We start from the raw sequence: 22,600 nt of genomic DNA on the forward strand, positions 1-22,600 counted from the left end.
TCAGGCCTATAATTATTATTATGACAGTATTTCCTTTTTTTTACAGATTTATTTATTATTATGTATACAGTGTTCTGCCTGCATGTACACCTGTAGGCCAGAAGAGGGCATCAGATCACATTACAGATGATTGTGAACCACCATGTGGTTGCTGGGAATTGAACTCAGGACCTTTGGAAGAGCAGGCAGCACTCTTAACCACTGAGCCATCTCTCCAGCCCCCATGACAGTATTTTCTAACTGGTTCGAAATCAATCAAGACACAGACTCCTGTTATATTTCAAAATAGCCTTAGTTAGCCTGGGCAGGGCCGATATCAATCCTCTAAACTACTTCCCATAGTGGAGCAGGAATGGATACCTGTCCCAATCCCATGCCATCTGCTTCTAATAATTTCTATCAAGCTACCTCCCATCCATAATCCCAAATACTTGCTAATGTTCTTCATCTGGGCCAAATCTCCATCCACACTGGCCACGTGCTTCTCTTCCATCTTACCCATGGTGACCTTCATCTCTTCTCTCCTCTTTTCCAGTCTCCTTTTTCTTTAATTATTGTAATATATTCACATTACATCCTTATTGTAATCTCCTTGCTCTTATCTCTTATCTTCCTGTTCCCACCTTCCCTCCTTTTCCCACCCTATTCTCCTCCCCTAGACCTCTGACAGGTAGGGTCCTCCTCCCCTACTGTCTGACCACAGCCTATCAGGTCTCATCTGGATAGCCTACATCCCCTTCCTCTGTGTTCCCACAGGACCTCTCAGCCAAGGTGCAGTGATCAAGTCATGGACACCAGACTTTGTGTCAGAGAGGCAGTCCCCCGACACCTCCCTTCCCCTGTGGAGTCTCCCAGAGGACAGCATGGTACTGGCATAGAAATAGGCTGGTTGATGCATGGAATTGAATCAAAGACCCAGAAATAACCCACACACCTACAGACACTTGATTTTTGACAAAGAAGCCAAATCTGTACAATGGAAAAAAGGTAGCATCTTCAACAAATGATGCTGGTCTAACTGGATGTTTATATGTAGAAAAATGTAAATAGATACATATTCATCACCCTGCACAAAACTAAAGTCCAAGTGGATTAAAGACCTCAACATAAAACCAGAAACACTAAATTTGTTAGAAGAAATAGTGGGGAAGAGCCTTGAACTCATTGGCACAGGAGACAACTTCCTGAACAGAACACCAACAGCTCAGGCCTTAAGGTCATCAATTAATAAATGGGACCTTGTGGGGCTGAGAAGGCAACAGACACTGTCAACAGAACAAAAAATGACAGCCTACAGACTGGGAAGAGATCTTCACCAACCCTACATCCAACAAAGGGCTAATATCCAAAATATATAAATAACTCAAAAAATTAAACACCACCAAACCAAATAACCCAATTAAAAAAATGGGGAACTGCAGGGCGTGGTGGCACATGCCTTTAATCCCAGCACTCGGGAGGCAGAGGCAGGTACATCTTTGTGAGTTCGAGTCCAGCCTTGTCTAGGATAGCCAAGGCTACACAGAGAACCCCTGTCTCCTCAATAGAGGAATATCAAATGGCCAAGAAACACTTAAAGAGATGCTCAACATCTTTAGTCATCAGGGAAATGCAAACCAAAACAGCTCTAAGATTCCATCTTACACCTATCAGAAAGGCTAAAATAAAAAACTCAAGTAACAGCACATGCTGGTGAGGTTGTGGAGAAGGGGGAACACTCCTCCATTGCTGGTGGGAGTGCAAAGTTGTACAACCACTTTGGAAATCACTGGTACTTTCTCAGAAAATTGGAGATAGTGCTACCTCAAGCCTTAACTATACCACTACTGGGCATATACCTGAAAGATGCTCCATGATTCAACAAGTGTATTTGGGCTGGGCGGTGGTGGCACACACCTTTAATCCCAGCACTTGGGAGGTAGAGCCAGGCAGATCTCTGTGAGTTCGAGGCCAGTCTGGTCTACAGAGTGAGGCCAGGACAGCCAAGGGTACACACAGAGAAACCCTGTCTCAAAAAAAAATTAAATAAATAAAATAAATTTTAAAACCAAGGATATTTGGTCAATTATGTTCATAGCAGCCTTATTCATTATAACAAGAATCTGGAAACAACCTATATATCCCTCAAATGAAGAATGGGTAAAACAAAACAAAACAAAACAAAACAAAAAAAAAAAAAAAAAAAAAAACAAAAAAAAACCTGTGACACATTTGCATAATGGAATACTACTCAGCTATCAAAAACAAGGAAATCTTGAAATTTGCAGGCAAATGGATGGAACTAGAAAAGATCATCCTGAGTGAGTAAACCCAGACCCACAAAGACACACGTGGTATATATGCACTTATAAGTGGATATTAACCAAACATAGATGCTCTCAGAAAGACTTTTTAAGAAGTCTGTCTTAACCTAGCAAGATGGCTCCTTGAGTAAAGGCATTGGTGGTTAAGCCTGATGACCAAGTTCAGTGCCTGGACCCCATATGATAGAAGTAGGGAGCTAACTCCTATAAGCTGATCTCTGACCTCCACACAAATGCTGTGGCATTCAAGGGTGCTCACGCACACCACACACACACACACCAAATACAGAGATTTAAATATATATATCTTACAAATATATAATTCTTTTTTTTTTTTTTTTTTTTTTTTTCTGTTTCATGGTACTCAGAGCTTCCAGCAAAGGAGAACCCAAACTGAGGTCAGCACACCTCTTCATCATTAGTCTTCAGGGTCGTGGTTGCAAACGGAGCAAAGTCAGATTATGTGTGATGTAGCACACTTACAATTCCAACACTCAGGAGGTAAAGGCAGGATCATCAGGAATTTATGGCTATACTCAGCTACAGAGATCCTGTCTTGAAACTTAAAAGAGGGGAGTGGAGAGGTGGCTTAGCACACACGGTCTTCTAGAGGACCAGTTTCCAGGGCCTATGTCTGTAGCTTACAACCACTTGTAAGTCCAGGTCTAGGGCTCTAAAGCCTCTTCTGACTTCCCTGGCACAGGTGGCATGAGCTCACACATGCACATATACATACATACACATAAAGAAAAGTCTTTTAAAAGGAAAAAAAAAGCTGGGCATGGTGGCACATGCCTTTAATCCCAGCACCTGGGAGGCAAAGGCAGGTGGATCTCTGTGAGTTCAAAGCTAATATGGTCTACCAAGCAAGTCGAGGACAGCCAAGGCTGTTACACAGAGAAATCCTGTCTCAAAAAACAAGAGCAAACAAAAAAGAAAAAAAAAGAAATATTCCTTTTGGCTTCCTAACCCATTAGAGTTCATTTCATATACCATTTTAGGGCTGTTTGCAATGTTAGGAAGACATATTAATTTCCTTACACATATTTCCTCTGAGGTTTAGGATTTTTACTAGTTTACTAGTTGTCAAACCCCCTCCTCCCCACCCCCACCCACATACTTCTTTTGTTGTTATTTTGTGGTGTTGTGGGGCTGCTCGTCCACTCACATCCCTGTGAGACTGGGCCTCAAAGAACATGAAGGAGTCAGTTCTCTCTTGGCCACGCAAGCCTTGGCATCCTAGGTGCAGTCCTTAGCTTCGCCATTTTTTGCACCCTGCCCACGGCGTGGCCACATTTCTGATGCAATGTCAAACACTGAGCTGTCTGGAGTTTTCTAGAACACAGGCCAACCATGAGACAGCTAGTAGTTATGGGCAAAAGCAGGAATCAAGTATCATGAGTTGCCATGGTGACCCTTGGGGCGGGGGTCTGTGGTCCTGCCCACCGACTAGAGTGGCAGTGGTGTTCCATGGGTAAGAAAATGAATGTGTCTGCTAAACTCAAATTAAATGTCTTCTCGGCCCAGTTTCCCACATGCAGCCTTTCACTGACAGTTGATGTGAGAACAAATACAACTGGGAAGACGTGAAGATGAGAATTATCCCAGCCAACTGGAACTAAAATACCTTATTTGGAGCATGCTTGCAAAGGGCCTCTGCCTGTGAGAGCTAAATGTCAGTGAAGTTTAAACTTGATTTATTTACTTTGCTGAGTGTGCCTCTGATTACAAGTGACTGCTTTCTGATGCCAGGCAACTTTCTCATAACCACCTTCAGTGTGATGCCTTCCGGGGGAAAAAAACGCACTGTGGGTTTCTAAGCCTTAGCTGGCACATGCAAGCGTGTTCTCCTGCAGCCTTGAGAGAACAGAATGAGTTTAGGGCAGAGAAAGAGCAGGAGAACTTTCTATGTTTTCTTTGGCACAGGAGTTTGTGTAGACGGGATGAGGCTAGCTCAGTGGTAGAGTTCTTCGCTAACGGGAGTGAGGCCTTGCATTCCATGCCCAGCGTTGTCAGAGAAGGTAAACAAACATGATTATATGCCAGAGTTTCATGAAGAATAAAGCATGCTGTTTCATACTTTGTAGCAACAAACTGAACTCTGAGCTGCGAATCTACGAGATGGAGTGATTAGATAACGTGCATTAGTCAGTCATCCAAGATTCACTCCTTAAGGCATTGGCATACAGGTCTTGATGGCCAAAAAAAAAAAAAAAAAAAAGATCAAACCATCAAAACAGCTCAATAAGAAGCCTGGGGGGAGGCAACCAAATGCAGGCAGAGTCTCAGCCACCATGGTCTTGCAGGAGCCTAGAGGAGGGGACAAAGACAAGGACAAAGAGTTGCCACAGAACCTGGGCTGTCTCTGAACTAACCGAACATTCATCAGTTCGTGGTCACCCTCTTGCTGTCTGATTGTCTTCCTTCCCTCCCTCCCACTTTGACTCCATTTCCAGCTATAGCAAAGGGAAGGGAGTAGAAGAGCTTCAGATACACTAGGACCCCAATCCGTCACACTGTGACCCTGACGGAGGACATCTGCTTCAATCCCCACAGACTGGTGAATCATGCCGCATCTTGTACCCAAGTGCTATCTACTGAAAGCCAAAGGCAATGGCTCAGGCTGGGGTTGTGGCCCACTCTGTAGAGTAATTGCCTAACAAATAAGAAGGCCTGGGTCCAGTCTGCAGCCTTTCATAAGCCTGGGTATGGTTAGGTATACCCGTGATTCCAGAACTCAGTAGGTGGAGGCAAGAGGAGCATCAAGTCAAGGTCATCCCCCAGCTATATAGTGAGTTCAAAGTCATCCTGGGATACATGAGACCCTGTCTCAAAACAAAATAAAACAAAGACTCAGTTAAAGGCCATCATAGATGAGTCTGTATGTAGTCTAACTATGCACAATCTTTCAATCACTCCAATTGTCTTATTGCTTCACTGAAGCAACAAAGAACTGATAGAGAAGATGTATCGGCACCCCAGTTAAGTCAATGTTAAAAGACAGACATGAGAACAGACTTGGTGATGCACATCTGTAACCTGGCGCTTAGAAAGCACAGTTCAGAGGATTGCTGCAACTACATAGTGACTTCCAGGCCAGCCAGGAAAATGTAGTAAGACCCTGAGCTTTGTTTAGAAATGAATTTATTTATTAATCCATTCATATTACATCTCAATTGTTATCCCATCCCTTGTATCCTCCCATTCCTCCCTCCCTCCCTCCCTCCCACTTTCACCCTATTCCCCTCCTCTATGACTGTGACTGAGAGGGACCTCCTCCCCCTGTATATGATCATAGGGTATAAAGTCTCTTCTTGGTAGCCTGCTGTCCTTCCTCTGAGTGCCACCAGGCCTCCCCATCAAGGGGACGTGGTCAAATATGAGGCACCAGAGTTCATGTGAAAGTCAGTCCCCAATCTTAACTCATCTGTAGAGAATGTCCTGTCCCTTGGCTAGATCTGGGTAGGGGTTCAATGTTTACTGCACGTATAGTCCTTGGCTGGTGCCATACTTTTTGCAGAACCCCTGGGCCCAGATCTGCCTGTCATAATGTTCTACTTGTAGGTTTCTAGGACCCTCTGGATCCTTCTATTTCCCCATTCTCCCATACTTCTCTCACCTAGAGTCCCAAAAGGATGTCCTCACATCTATCCCACTTTCCTGTTAGGTGAAGACTTTCATGGAACATGTCACTTGGGCTAGTGTCTAGTTATAAGTGAGTATATACCATTTGAGTCTTTCTGCTTCTGGGTTAACTCACTCATTATGATCATTTCTAGTTCAATCCATTTGTCCACAAATCTAGGGAATTCCTTGCTTTTAATAGCTGAGTAGTATTCCATAGTATAAATGTACCACAGTTTCTTTATCCATTCTTCTACTGAGGGAGACCCTGAGCTTTAAAAAACAAAAACAAAAACAACTAAAAACAGGGCTGTGCATAATGGCTCACACCTCTAATCCCACCACTCAGGAAGCAGAGGCAGGCAATCTCTATAAATTTGAAGCTAACCTGACCTACATTGGAGTTCCAGGCAAGCCAGGGCTACAGAGTGAGACCCTGTCTCAGAAAATAAATAAGTCAACAAGCAAACAAAGGCCCAGGCTACACAGTGAGAGCCTGATTCAAAGCAAACAGACAGTCCATTTAGCCACCAGCTTTATGACCCTGAGCATATCTCATAACTCTCTATACCTGGTCCCAAATCTGTAAATGGGCTTGATTATACCACCAACCACATAAGACTTTTGCAAATAGAAGACGGTAATAAATTTAGGAGAGCAGGTGTTGAGACACGGTCTCATCCAGTAGGCCAGTCTCAACCTGGCTCCATAGCTGAGAGTGATCTTGAACTGCTCAACCTTCCTCTCCACCTCCCTAGTATTGAGGTTACATGTACAGTCCACCACACTGGGCTAAAATACCTACAAAGGGGATAGGAAAATAGCCTACATGTGAAAGGATTCTAGTAAATATTTACTCTTAGACTTTATTCTTTTCCCATTTGTTAGTTGTGTGTTTTATCATTTTTTAAAGTGTGTGTGTGTGTGTGTGTGTTTCCGGGGAGGGAGGATATGTACAGGTGTCCTTGAAGTTCAGAAGAGGGCATTGGATCCCCTGGAGCTGGCGTTACAGATGGTTGCAAGCAGCTTGGTGAGTGTGCGGGGAAAACCTCAGGCCATCCACAAGAGCAGCATGTTTGTTCGCTCGCTTTACTATTGACCCACCTACCCCAGCCCCTATTTTCACTTTCAGTGGTCACAACCCCAACTATTTCTTTCTCCTAGAAAGACCATTTTGTCACAGAAAAGAGGAACCAAACAGACTACCATAGAAACCTGATAGAGCAAAAATCGAAATGTGAGGACAAGAAAACAAGCCTATTTTAAGCAGAACACCACATGCCACAGATCAGCTGCTGGAGACTTTACCGCCTTCAGTGACTGCTGCCTAAGATCTAAGGAGCCGAGCAGATCCCACAGAGACAGGGGCTCCTTCCTCCCACCACTGCACAGAGTGCAACCTGGCTTGAACGGCGCAGCTGGAGGAGCAGCAGAGGGTACCAGTAGAGCATCCTCCATGCAGATGTCTTACACAGATTCTTGGAAAAATCTAGAAACCACCTCACTTAAAGGATTGTGAGGTGCAAATCGGTGATATCGGCAGGCCAGTGTCAACTACTCCTCAAAGCAGCTGCCACCAAAAGATCCCCCCAAAGGGCTAGCACAATGTCTCTGAGGGTAAAAACACTTGCTAGCAAACCTAATGACCTGAGTGTGCCCCGGGTAGCCCCATGTTGGAAGAAGAGAACCAACTCCCACAAGTTGTTCTTTGGCCTCTACACTCACACCTTGACACACTCACACACACACACACACAGACATACACACACACAAATAAATAAAACGTAATTTTTAAAAATTTTAAAGAAAGTTTCACAAAGCGTTGAAAAGCCACTGTAGACAAGGGAGATCAAAGGATTCATGTTATAAAACATACAGGACATGAGCTATGGTTTAGAAAAAAACTTGTTCTTTTAGTTGCCAAGAACTTGCTTTTACACTTATTAATTTGTTTGTTATTTGTGTATTTAGTTAGTTTATACATGGTCTTACTGCGTAACTCAGGCTGACCTGGAACTCGATATAGAGACCAGGCTGGCCTTGAACTCACAGAGCTCCTCCTGCCTCTGCCTTCTGAGTGCTGGGCTAAAGGTGTGCTTTTACAATGATTCTCCAGAAGCCCCTGGGCGACTTGGACTCCACATCTTGCAGCAACATGAAGAGGGTCTCCACACTCCTAGGAAAGGCAGGGAGTGAGTGGTACAGAAAAAGGGTAGATAAAGGACCCATACGTCCAAAGGTTGGTGTCAGAGCCAAGTGGTGCCTATTCAAAGGCGTTCTAAGGTACATAGAGGAGCACATGTCACCCCTCCTGGGATTCCACGTAAAATCAGAGAGACCTACAGAAATCATCTTAAAATACAAAAGCCAGATAGATTTATTTATTTGTTTTGTTTGGTTGTTGTTTTTGTTGTTGTTGTTGTTGTTTTGGTTGTTTGTTTTTGAGGCAGGCTCACATAAAGCAAATGTTGGCTTTGAATTCCATAAATAAATAGCCAAGGGTGAACCTGACCCTTCTGCTTCCATCTTCCAATTGTTGGGAAGCTTATCACACTCAACTTCATAGATTTCAAACCCATAATCTTTTATATATACACACACACACACGTACACAATACATACACACATACATATGAGCGAGAGAGTGTGTGTGTGTGTGTGTGTGTGATGTATTTGGGCAAACACCTACCATGGTGAACATATGAAGGTTTGAGAACAGATCACGTGAGTAACTTCGCTCCTTTTGCCATGTGGTCTCTTGGGATGGAGTTCAGGCCACCAGGTTTGGCAGTAAACATCTTTACCCAGAGAGTCTCACCCATCCTCAAGCCTAGTGTCATATATAATGCCAGATGCTCTCCTCTCTTGGAAGTAAATCCCATAACTTTTTTTTTTTTTTTTTCAAGTTCCACAGACCACAAACCTGTCTCTCTGGCAACTGCAAAACAGTGTATGTTGGTGATGCTGCCATTTTGACATGGCTGCCTCTACATGATAATTATGAATTTTTATTAGTCAGATAACCTGGGATGGGACTATAGCTCAGCATAGATCACTTGCTTAGATTGGGGGCCTCCTACTTCTATTTCCTGAATGAGAATGCAGGCATATGCCACCATGTCTGAATAAATAATCTTTAATTTTTACACTTATATATGTTTATTCTTTATGTGTAGGGGCCTGCATATGTCACAACATCTATATGAATGTCTGAGAACAACTTTTTAGAGTCAGTTCTCTCCTACCATGGGAGTTTCAGGGACTGGACTTAGGCAAAAAGAGCCTTTACCTGCTAAGCCATCTCTCTTGTTTTCAATATCCTTTGTTATAGAAATATCTAAAATAAAAATGTCAATATGCAGTAAGCCATGGTCAAGGCCAAAGTGTACTGCCTGTCCTCCCTTAACCTTGCTCCTTTTCCAGCTAAACCCACAACTTTCTGACTTACGGCACAATGACCTTTGTTTATAATCAAAACAAAGGTCTAAATGTCTTGCAGCCTAGTATAGTAAAAATTGCTTCTATAACTTTAGCTTATCACCCTTGATTCCTATCCAGTGCACTTTGGGGGAAAAGGAAGGAAAGGGATGGAAGGAAGGAAGGAAGGAAGGAAGGAAGGAAGGAAGGAAGGAAGGAAAGAAAGAGGGATGGAGAAATAAAAGAAGGAAGAAAGGAAGGACAAGAGGCAGGGCAGGAGGAAGGTGGGAGGGAGGAGAGAAAGAAAAGAAAAAGAAAAAAGTTTTCCTAAGCCCAGCATGCCATCTCATGCCTGCAATCCCAGCACTTGAGACACTAATGTGTGAGGATCTGTAAGGCCAGTTTTGGCCACAATAGAGAGAGACTCTGTCTCAAAAAACAGAATCAGAAAAACAAAAAACAAAACAAAACAGAAAAAAAAAAAACTAAAAACACATTAAACAATGTAATGTCAAAGGCCACCAAAATCATACTATGGCTACTGGCAAGACACAAGTGTGTGGCTCTTGAGAAGCTGGCATGCACGATACCCACACTGGGCACTGCCCTTTTCCTTAGGCAGCACTCTCTCCTTTAATGCCTGCGATTAAATCTATATTAAAACTGTTTCCTGAAGAACTCCAGCTTTGCTTCCTACTGACTCGTTCTGGAATTCTTTAGTGCAGCACGCAATCAGGCAGTCTGAAATGACTCAGCAACCTCAAGGAACAGCTGCTGTCCCAGCTGCCATGACACAAGGGTCATTATGCCCACCCACGTCAGGCTCATGGAATGCCTTCGGAATGTGGTCGGTGGCTCTCTGCACACACATGAACCTTGATTCCCTTGCTTTGGGGTCACATTGAGTTTCTATCATAACTCAGCAGGGCACAGAAACTAAGGGGTAGGAAGTAAGCCACATAGGAAATGGCGTCTGTCAATTACAGATAGTATATGACGGACAGGTTCGAAAGAGATGTCCTTGGCCTGCTTTTGGGGACTCAGGCAGGAGGTTCAGTTTTCCTACAGTGACACTAAAGGCAGCCTTCAGGAAGTCAAAAAGAAAGCAGAAAAGAGACTAGTCATGAGGAGGGTGGGAAATGAAAAAGCATACACCGTGGAGAAGCACGGAGCAGGGAAAACACACACCCAATACTAGCACACGCGACTCCATCTTACCTCATACCTAGGCCTCAAGCCTCCGTCTCTAAAAGAAAATTTCTCTCAAATAGACCATGCATGATGGTAAATGCTTTGTAACTTCAGTACTTGGGAGTTTCCAGCCAGGAAGATTAGACTGGTTGGAGGCCAGTTTGAACTATACAATAAAAACCTATCCAAAAAAAATTTTCGTCTTCTGAGTTGTAACATTTTATGAAGTGAATCACCTGCTTCTCTTAAACTCATTCTTCAGCCTTTCCAGATATTAATGTCACTATTATCTTCAAAACGCACAGGAAAACAAAACCCAGCAAGGGTCATCTGGGAATCTCAGGGCCTCAGTGACATGTAGCCTGATCCTTCAACACTATTTCTGGATGCTGAATATGGGTGTAATGTACTAGGTCTATCCAAAGGGACCGGAACCTAAGTCGGAAGTGACCTCATGACCTCTGCCTGTACTATCCAATGGAGTAGAAGCTGAGCACCTGACGCTGTTGAAATGTGATCTACTTGTATTTACTTACCTTGAACTCACTATGCAGAGTAAGTTGCCTTTGAACATGTGGCAATCCTCCTGCCTGTCACATGTGCTGGAATGTACCACCATATGAGGCAGCTCATTTAAAATTCATATAACCTTGTGAGGTTAAGTAGCCAAAATGGTACAAACTATGTACATATTAGCTATTTTACAATTAGAAAAAAATTGGTAGAAATGCATAAAAATTTGCCAATACCAATAAATTAAAATTCTAACACCAGAAAAGTACAGGCTCAGTGGGTAAAGGTGTGACACCAAGTTTGATGACCCAAGTTTGATTCCTGGAGACCCATATATTGAAGAGATTTGACTGTAGAAAGTTGGCCAATAACCTCCACAGATGCACCACAGCACAGGTGCTACCACATGTACACACAAATAAATAAATTATAATAAAATATAACAGAAAATAAGGAAGCAGGATGGTCCACACCAGCAACCCTGGGCCTGGGTGGCTGAGGCAAGAGGAGTACAGCAAATTCACAGTCAGCGAGGCTACATAGTATATGCCAGGCCACTCGGGCCAAAGAGTAAAATGCTGTCTTTAAAAAAATAAATATAAAAAATGGGTAGGTTGGATGTATAGGCTTGAAACGAAGCAAAAATTGTCAAGAATACCTTGGAGAAAACAGGTTAGTTTCACAAGTGGTATAAAATGGTGACCCAAGTTTTCAGGGACTCAGAAATGATGAAGGATAATGTATTCTTCAAATAAAACAGCACTGATCTTAACAATTCTCTCTCCTCCTCTCTCCCTTCCTCCTTCCCTCCCTCCCTCCCTTACCCTTTAAGGCCAGAGTCTCACTTTGCTCTGACTGACCTCAAACTTCCTATCTTCCTACAGATAACCTTGAGGCTCCTGATCCCCTGCCTCCCTGGTACTGGATTATAAGCCTGTGGCAGCACAATTAGCACGAAAGATTACTCTACCCAGACAACTGTGGGTGGTGCCACTCCAGAGTATGTCGTTCTGACTTCTGTAAGAAAGCAAACTGAGAAGGCCAGAAAACAGCTTCCTGCTTGGCCTCTGCTTTAGTTCCTGCCTCCAGGTTCCTGCCTCCAGGTTCCTGCCCTGACTTCATGATGGACTGTGACTAAAGTGTGAACCAAACCTTTTCTTCCCCGCGCTGCTTTTGCTTAGAATGTTTTGTCACAGCAATAGAAAGCAAATGAGGACAAAAGAGCCATAAAACTGAGATTTATTGTTTGAGAAAGGTAGGCTGTCAGAAATAGCTTTTACTATGGTCCATCATACAAACAGGTTGTTGTTTGAGACAGGGTTTTATGTATCCTTGGCTGGCCTCAAACTTAATATGTATCCAGGAACGACTTTAAACTTCTAATTCTCCTGCTTTCACCTCCTGAGGTCTGGCAACTACTGCCATGCGTTGCCAACCCCAGTTTATATGTTGCTGAAGAAAAAACTCAAGGCCTCACTCTCTCAGGCAAGCACTCTACCAGCTGAACTTCATTACAGGCCCACGGGTGACACTTTCCTTTGGAAATTTTAAAGGTCTATCTATCTATCTATCTATCTATCTATCTATCTATCTATCTATCTATCTATCATTTATTTGGTGGGTTTTTTGAGGCAGGGTTTCTCTGTGTAGCCCTGGATGTCCTGGAACTCTGTAGACAGGGTTGGCCTTGAACACACAGAGATCCATCAGCCTCTGTCTCCCAAGTGCTGTGATTAAAGGTACATACCATCACTGCCTGGCTAAAAGGTTAATTTTCTTATTGTATGAGTGTTTGCTTGCCTATATCTAAATGTACTATGCCTGTGCCTGCCACCCTCAGAGGTCAGAAGACAGCACTGGGTCTTCTGAAACTGGAGTTACAGGGAGTTGTGACTTGCCAAGTTAGTGTAGGAAGTGAACTCAGTAAGAGCAGTAAGGGCCCTTAACCACTGAGCCATCTCTCTCCAGTCCCTACTACCTTGGATCTTTTGCTTTGGGGTGTTTTGTTTTGTTTTGTTTTCAAGACAAGGTTTCTCTGTGTAGCCTTGGCTATCCTTGATTCAATCTGTAGAGTGGGCTGGCCTCAAATTCACAGAGATCTGCCTGCCCCTGCCTCCCCAAGTGCTGGGATTACAGGCATGCATGTGAGCCACCACCCTGCTCATTTCCTTGGATTTCTAAGGCAAGGTTGTCTTTGAACTGGTGACAACCCTCTTGCCTCTTCCTAAGAGCTGGATTATAGATGCGATATGGTTGGGGTTTGTTTCTCATTTTTTGTCATTTTCCTCCTCTGCATAGAATATATTGTAAGTCAAAAGAAACCACAAATTCGGTTTTAAAAACACAGAGAGAAATCTTCCAATGTGCTTTCACATCACTGACAGTGGAAGGCATCCCTGAAGGATAAAAAGAATTGTCAAACTAGGTCTTAATCTTATTGCCGTAGAGGTGCTGGGCTTACACACTATCTAGGGAAATGATTCTAAAACTTTAATGCACCCACTAGTCATTCTCCCAGAACTTGCTACAGTGGAGACACTGCTGTCATGGATCTGTGAGAGTCACAGTCCAGGCATTTCAAACGGGACCTCACCCACTGGTGCACAGGATGCAATGCCATTGCCTACACGCCAGCAGTCCTGACTTCAGTTAACCCACACACAGACACAGACTCACAGACACACAGCCACAGCCACACACACACACACACACATGCCACCCCCTCATTCTCAAAGATGCTTCTGCAGCTCACAGATGGATTTTATTAGGGTCCCCTCTTAAGCCTCCCTTCACGAAGGAATGCGTTCCTGAAATGGCTTTGCCTGCTGTCTGGGGTTTACTTCAGTTGACTCCCAGACAGTGGGCTGAACTGGCTTCCTGTTATCGTCAAATGGGCATCTTTCTCTGCTCAATTAAATCAATCTGGAGCTTGGCACCAATTTTTCAAAAGCTTGCCAGGAACCCTAAAATATACCTCTGTTTGTGACTTTAAAATTAGTAAATATGTTATCGGTAAGAGCTCTGCACTTACATTGAGGAGATAATTCTGACACACTACTCTTAATAAAGTGTAGTAATTATAATTGTTCTTAAAGATGAGTCTTGCCATCTTATTGCCTTAGCCTGCAAGTAATAGCGTCTAGAGCCATATAGTACAGTGATCAGCTCGATAAAATTCTTGCTGTTCTGCATTTAACCTAGAATGTAACATGTTCCCTGTTAAAGGAAACTGGACCCCATTATCTATCTTCTCCTAATCATAATGCACCACTAAATACAGAAGTTCCCAAACCAAATGTGTAGCCCGTTGCTTTAGTTTGGTTCCAGAGAAAGCACACCAAAATGTGCTAAGCTTGGTGACGCCCTTGGAATTCCAGCATCTGGGAGGTGGAGGCAGGAGGATCAGGAGTTCAAGATCATCTTCAGCTGCATAAGGAGTTGGAGCCTAGCCTGCTCTTTGTGCGGCAAACCAAACTCCAGGGCTTCCACAAGAAACTGTCACTTCATCTCTCCAGCCCAAGGCACAAGGCTTTATGTCTCGGCGCTTATCTTCTCTTCGCCTCTCACCACACAGGCTTCTGGGTAAATCACAAAGACATCATAGGGAAAGGGGACTCCGTTGAAAAAGGAACAGCTCCTCTGCCATTGTTTGCTTGGGTGCTGTCCTTTGTGCTCGTTTTTTGTTCGGTCTGTGATCTTTTTTTTTTTTTTTTTTTTGTGGTTTTTTGAGACAGGGTTTCTCTGTCCTTGGCTGTTCTGGACTCACTTTGTAGACCAGACTAGCCTTGAACTCAGAGATCCAACCTGCCTCTGCCTCCTGAGTGTTGGGATTAAAGGCGAGCACCACCACTGTCCGGCTCATTCTGCGATCTTAAATTTTCTAGCATTGAAATCTTTATAAAAAAAAAAAAAATTAGGGCTGGAGAGATGGCTTAGAGGTTAAGAGCACTGCCTGCTCTTCCAAAGTTCCTGAGTTCAATTGCCAGCAACCGCATGGTGACTCACAATCATCTATAGTAAGATCTGATGCCCTCTTCTGGAGTGCAGGCATATATGAAGGTAAAACACTGCACACTTAAATAAATCTTTTTAAAAAATTAAAGGCAACAGGTGAAATGGGATATAATAACAAAACATATCTTAGAAGTATTACCACAGACAGTGTGCTTAATGTGAAATTGTTCATGAGGTAGATATGCCCTTGGTCCTGAATCTCATGGCCTCACTCTGTGTTCTGCCTCCAGCATGTCTCAGTTCAGAGCAGGCTCATTCTGCCTCCGAGGACTACTGGATTCAGGAAAGTGAAGAGCCCAACCTGCTCTTCCCTAACAGCTTTTCTCCTCAGCCCCAAGTGGGTAGGGACCATTCCCTGAGAGAACAGGAAGCTACAGCCTAGAAATGTCAATAAAACATTAGTTTTGATTCTTTGGAAGGGGATTGCTTCATGCCACAGCCTGTAACCCTATTGATACAGACGTCTGAGCAGCAGGCCCCTCCACTCTTCACCCCTACTGAGGAATGGCACCAGAAGAACACACTAGGCTGAGCACTGTGCTATCCAAGTTGGGCTGAGCTGTGCAAATCAGAAAGGGAAGCTCTGGGAACATAGACAACAGGTGTCTCATTTTTACTATGGATTTGGTTGCTTAAGAATTATGTTTTTGCTTTTGTTTTATTTGAGTGAGGGTCTTGTGTAGCCTAGGCTAACCCTGACCCCATTATGTGGCCAAGAGTGATCTTGAACTTCTTATCCTCATGCTGTGTATTCTCACAACCAGGCTTCCGTGTGGAACTGGGCATTGAACCCAGACCTCTGTGCTGTGCATGCTAAGCTACAGCCTCTTTTTTTTTTTTAATTTAATTAATTTATTCAGATTACATCTCAATTGTTATCCCATCCCTTGTATCTTCCTGTTCCTCCCTCCCTCTCACTTTCCCCGTATTCCCCTGCCCTATATCTGTGACAGAGGGGGACCTCCTCCAGCTGGTTTTGTTTGTTTGATAGGGAGTCTCACTGTGAAGGCCAAGATGGCCTGAGGCTCATTATGTGGCCTAGGCTGTGGGCTCAAGCTTGTGGCCAGTTCTTTGCCTCAGCTTCCCAAGCGCTGGTAACTACAGGTGTGCTGTTGGCAGGCCTGGCCTTAATTTCTGGTTTTGGTCACTTGGTTGGTTGATTGGTTAGTTTTTTGTTTGTTTGTTTGTATTTTGTTTTTGTTTTTGAGACAGAATCTCTCTGTGTTGCTCTAGCTGTCCTAGAATTCACTATGAAGGCCAGGCTTGCCTCAAACTTGGACCTCTGCCTGTCTCTCCCTCCCCAAATGCTGGGATTAAAGGCATGCACCACCACTACCACCACCAGGCTAGATTTCTGTTTTAAGACTCCTCAAATATTACTTATTTTTTAACATGTATCTATTTGTTTATTATTTTTTATTTGTTTCAGGCAAGGTCTCACACAGCTCACGGTGGCTAATTGTTGCAGATAAAATAATTTCTTGTTCCGTTGTATCTTATAATTGGAATAAAAATTAAGAAAGACAATATATAAAAACAAAGCAGAGTTGGGGCTTTAGCTCCATGAGAGAAAGGCCCTGTGCTTACTTCCCTGCACCAGAGGAAAGAAAAGAACCCACACATAATATTTTCAATAGTAATAAATTCTCCAGTAAAGTATAAAGAATTCAAAGGCAACAAGCACACACTTTCTCTGTCTCTGTCTCTGTCTCTCTCCCCCGTGTGTGTGTGTGTGTGTGTGTGTGTGTGTGTGTGTGTGTGTGTGTCACACACAGTGGAGAAGTGGACACACTCTGGCTACCACATTGCTCTAAGTTAGACCACATAATAAATAACTGCTGTCTCTAGCCTCCAGACAGCAGAGGCCCAGGGCCTGCCAGCAGCCATGTGAGCCTGGAGTCAGACCATCCCTCATTCAGGTCGTGAGAAGAAACAGCTCCTAAAAAGGCACTGACTGCAAGCTCATGGGGGACACCAGGCCTAGGTACCTAAACGGACAAAGACCCAGCGTGTTTCCTTAGTGTCATTCTAGTCTTGCGAAGAATACAAGAGAGGGTGAAGGGCAGAACTTGAGACAGCCAACAGAAGCTGTTGTAAAAGTGCAGGCCACAAGGCAGAGACACTGCAGCTAGCGCAGCTGTGGGGGAAAAGCAATAGTAAAAAGTCAGATTCTGAAAGTGTCAATATTTTGTTATGTGGATGGGGGGTGTGAGAGAAAGGGAGATGGCACTTTATTTTCTGTCTCTTTTGAAGTTTTATTTCACTAACTGTGGGGGACTCTGTGACATCCACAGTCAGGAGGATAACAATCCATGGGAGGCAAGATGGTAGTTTGGGTTTGATGCAACTGAGTAGCCAGCGTTGGGTCAAAGTTTGGGAGTCTGACCCTAAGTAGTTTATTTTGGACATATACTAAGCATAGTACAATTTTGTGGGAGCATTCTTAGTGATAATTAACTCATTCCTGTGTGCACAACAAAGCATACATAAATAAAGGAGTACAGTAAGTTAAGCAAACATTGGGCGTGACTACGTAAAATTCTTCATAAAGTTCATGTGACACCTTCCACGAAGATGGGTTATATAGATTGACTGAGAAAAACAAGCTTACCATAGGATCTGTGGGAAGCGCCAGTGCTGACTCCACCACACAGATACTGCAAAAGTCACCAGGCTATTAGCCACACCTGCTCCCAGCCTTCTGATTGGATAAGAGGTCATGCATCCCTTCCTTTGCAGGAACAACCCTGTGTGTATTTATCATTCCAGGTCCCCTAGTGTGTATCCGGGAGCACAAGGACCTCCACACCTCCAACGACTAACACTCAGTTTTTAAGTCTCTGCTTTGTCCTCTCACAGAACACATGTGTCATAGAACGCATTTACTAAAGGCTGAAAACAATACTGTTCATCTTTCCTGGTAATATCTATAACACAGCTGTAAGCCCAATTAGTTCATTGGAGGAGTAAACACGATGTATTGGGTGTGTTTCTATTTATATGTAATAAGTTAAATGGATGTGTGGCCATAATACTAGTTTCCCTGAAATAATATTTATAAAATAATAACACTCTTAAAGAGCCTCCAATAAGGCTCAGAAAGATTCTCGGTGGGTAAAGGCACTTGCTACCAAGTCTGGTGGCCCCATGTGGTAGAAGAACCAAAAAGATTCCTGCAGGCTGTCTTTTGATGTCCACATCTGTGTTGTGGCATGCAAACTTAGTCTCTCTCTCTCTCTCTCTCTCTCTCTCTCTCTCTCTCTCTCTCTCTCTCTCTCTCTCTCTCTCCTTTTCTCATACACACACACATACACACATAAATATTTTAAAAAACATAAAGAAACTATTACCTTGATATTATAGTATACTCCTATAATTTCAGCACTTGGGAGGCAGTTAGGATAATCAAGAGTTTCAGGTCAGCCTGGGCTAAACAGTAATACTTTGTCAAAAGAAAGAAGGATGAAGCCAGGCATGCTGGTGCACACCTGTAATCCCAGCACTCGGGAGGCAGAGGTAGGTGGATCACTGTGAGTTCAAGGCCAGCCTGGTCTACAAAGTGAGTCCAGGACAGCTAAGACTACACAGAGAAACCCTGTCTCAAAAAACAAACAAAACAAAACAAAGGAACAAAAAGAAGAAAGAATGCGGAGAAAACAAAAGGGGGAGAAAGTTGATTAAATTGACAATAATATGCTGTACCTTAGGTTTATTGCTCACAGGAAGACAGTCACCAGAAGAAGAAGACCAGGTGTGGCTATGGTTCAGGGAAAGTGAGCTGGGACCAGAGCCTTGGTGTGGACCACACTGGCTCAAAGAATGAGACAAGGCAAGCTGTTGAAATGAGGGTCTGGATCTCACAGATGCTGGCATTAAACATTTGAGTTGCCTGAGTAAAGATGATTATATTGCCTCAATGCATATTAAATTCCACACATAGAGATTCCAATTTTCCTTTTTGAGGAAGGGTCTCATGAAGCCCAGGCTAGCCCTGAACTGGCTATGTAGCTGATGACCTTCTCCTCCTGATCCTCTTGCCTCTACCTCCCATATGCTGATATAAAAGATGTATTGGCTGGTTTTGCGTCTTCTTAGTGTAGCTTAGAGTCATCAACGAGGAAGGAGCCTCAGTTGAGGAAATGCCTTCATGAGAGCCAGCTGTAAGGCATTTTCTCAATTAGCTGTCAGTGGGGGAGGGCCCCCATTATGATCTGGTAGTCCGGGGTTCTGTAAGAAAGCGGGCTGCTCAAGGTAAGAGAAGCAAGCCAGTAAGCAGCACCCTTCACGGCTTCTGCATCAGCTCCTGCCTCCAGGATCCTGTCATGCTTGGGTTCCTGTCCTGACACCCCCTCAATGGTGAACAGCAATGTAAAAGAGTAAAGCCAAATACACTGTTTTCTCCCCAATTTACTTTTTGGTCATGGCGTTTTGTCATATCAATGGAAACTCTAACTGAGACAGCAGGCATGTGCCATGACAGCCAGCTGAATACATTTTTAATTAAATTTGCAGAGATGGACCTGTACTTCTAGCACTCATGAGACGAAGGCATCAGGATCCAGAAATCAAGCCTAGCTTAAATATGAAGTGAGTTTGCAGCCAGCCTGAATACATAAGACCTTGTCTCAACAATCAATCAAAGAAGCATCTAAAACCCTTTTACTATTATACAAAGCACACAAAGCATGGTTTAGAGACGAAACTGCCCCCACATGTGCTGAAGGCTTGTTCTGCAGCTGATGTCACTATTAAGGGAAGTGGTAGACATGTCAGGAAGGAAGTAGGTCACTGGGGTTCCATCCCTATGAGGGTAGATCTTAGCCTTGAGCCGCTCCTGTCTTCCCATCTCTGTCTTTGATTTTTCACTTAGCATTGAGTTTATAGCCTTCTCCCCTTCAGATTCCTACCACCAAAGTGTTGTGCCTCCTCTCAGGCATGCCCAAAGTACTAAAGCCAGCCAACCATAGACTGAAGCCCCAGACACCATGACCTAAAATAAGTCTTTCCCTCTTTGAAGCTATTTTTTTCAGTTATTTGTCATGAGAACGAGAAACTGGTGTGTTTGTTACTTGGGTTCAGGCAGTCGGTTCCAAAGAGTGTGACTCCATCAGCAGTGTGTTTTATGTTCCTTGGTCTGTCCTCAGCTCTCTGCAGGTACAGAAACCAGCATTTGATTGTACAGAGACAACCTTTACACTGTGCCCCAAAAGATCACCCGAACATAATCCATGCATCATTTGCATAATGGCCTTGTCCCATGTAACAGGGGCAGATCTGCATTCATCTTCTCCATCTGCCATTACCAGTTGTGTGATTTGGGGCAAGTTACTTCAGCCCTGAGCTTTATGTCCCTTGTTCACTGAATGGGGATACTAGAGTCAACAGCTTGTTGCATCTAGATTTGACAATCAAGTGCAGTGACACTCAGAGCACTCAGTACAGCGCCTGGTGACAGGTACTCCTTCCTCCCATCGTCCCTGCTGTCTACTCCTCAGAACCCCTCATCTGCTCCAAATATGTGCCAAATGCCTGGATTCAGTCAGCATGGTGGCTCACGTCTACAGCTTAGCACTCAGGGTATGGAGGAAGGATAATTAGGTCACCTTATCTAGAGGGTGAGATAGAGGCCAGATGAGGCTACATGAGATGGTGACATTCAGAAACAAAGGTGGGCTCACTTGACACCATGACTGGTGACCTGAATTCAATCACAGAAGCCATATGGTAGAAGGAGTGGGCGGACCCCTGTGGATTGTCCTCTGATCTCCACATAGACACCGTGGCACATGTGTGCTTATACACACACACACACACACACACACACACACACACACACACACACAGACAGGGGAGCTGGTAAAATAAAACAAAAACCTAGATTTATGTTTAACATTTGTTACCTTAAACAAATTACACTCCTAGGGTAGTTAATTAGCTTTCTCATCTAAAAATTTTAGACACCCCTGTCGGCCCCGCCAAAAAAGGAAAAAGGGGTCACTCCTACAGTGAGGCCTCTGCTTCTGGCTCTGCTGGGTATTATGTCTTCAGTACTGCATATCGTTGATCAGCAGAAGAAAATTAGAAAGACCCCCTAAAGACACAAAAATAAACTAAGGTGTGTGGTGGGGGCACGGGGGTGGGTGGGAGGGGCGGGTGTTCAAATGTAAGACTGCATCCAGTGATGGTGCCTTCTGTTGATGCTCTCTCCAGTCTCCCTCACTCTTCTCTTGATGGCTCTTAATCTCTATGTCCTTGGATTCCAACATCAAACCTTCTCTAACCTTTTTCTTCCTGAGTTGCTTTGCTTCCCTCCTAGGACCTCAGTTCATATTATATACAGATGGCGACATGGAGTATCTATTTCAAAAGCATATCTCTTTGGAGCATTCAGTTCAAATCCTTACTTGAGAGCCTCTACAAACTCAACATTTCCTAAATTGATTTTGCTATCTTTTCCCTCCTGACGGGCCCCCGCCTCACTTCCCCGACATTCAATCGATTCCAAGTCCCAGTTCCTAAATGACTCTCAGATGTTCACACTTCCTCCCGTCTGTCACAGACCTCATTTAGAGGGAGCTCTGGTCACCTGAATTGCTCAGCAATCTTTCTGAAACAGGGTCTTACATAGTATGTGAGGATGACCCTGCCTCCTGAGAATTAAAATTACAAGTGTGTACCACTATGGCTGACTTATATCATGCTGGGGTTTGAACCCAGGGCTTCACAACTTCTAAGCAGAGCCTTACCAACTGAGCTTATCAGTCATTTTCTTGCTTATTTATTTATTTATGTGTGATATGTATGGTGTGGGATGGGGTGGGGGTGAATTTGTGGTGTATTGTGTATATGTTTATGTGGTACATGTATGTGGGGTGTGTGTGTCTGTGTATGGTATGGGGCATGCGTTTGTGTGTGGTACGTATATGTATGAGGTTTCTTGGGGGAGGTATAGTACCATGTGTATGTGGTGTGTTGTATGTGTGTGGTAATGTGTATAGCATGTGAGGTATGTGTGTGTGCGCATGTGTTTGTGGTAAGAACGTGTGTGGTGTGAGTGACATATGTGCTTGTGTTTGATATAGCAAAAAATGCCTGTGTTTCATTCAAGGGATTAATTTTATTTATTTACTTTTAATTTTTATTTATTTATTTAGTTAGTTAGTTAATTGGTTTTCTGAGAGAGCTTCTGTTCATAGCTCTGGCTGTCCTGAAACCAGCTCTGTAGTACTGCCTGGTCTCAAACTCGTAGATTCACCTGCCTTGCCTCTCAAGTGCTGAAATCATCACTGCCCAGCTTAATTAATTATACTTTTATAGACTGTCTTAAGATGTTTAAAAATATTTGCTCATGCAACCTTCTGAGACATTCCTATAAACCCACTATGCCACCGGCTGTGACATGAGAAAGGCAAACTGAAGCCAGCTTTAACTACATGGCTATAAATACATAGAAATAAAATTTCAACCAGTCAACACTCTCTCTTGAAGGGGAAGAGGCTCACACAACCCCATCTTTTCTTGAAGATTATCTGCTCAGA

This window comes from Acomys russatus, chromosome 23 (assembly GCF_903995435.1).
Source record: "Acomys russatus chromosome 23, mAcoRus1.1, whole genome shotgun sequence".
In the NCBI taxonomy this organism is placed as follows: domain Eukaryota; kingdom Metazoa; phylum Chordata; class Mammalia; order Rodentia; family Muridae; genus Acomys; species Acomys russatus.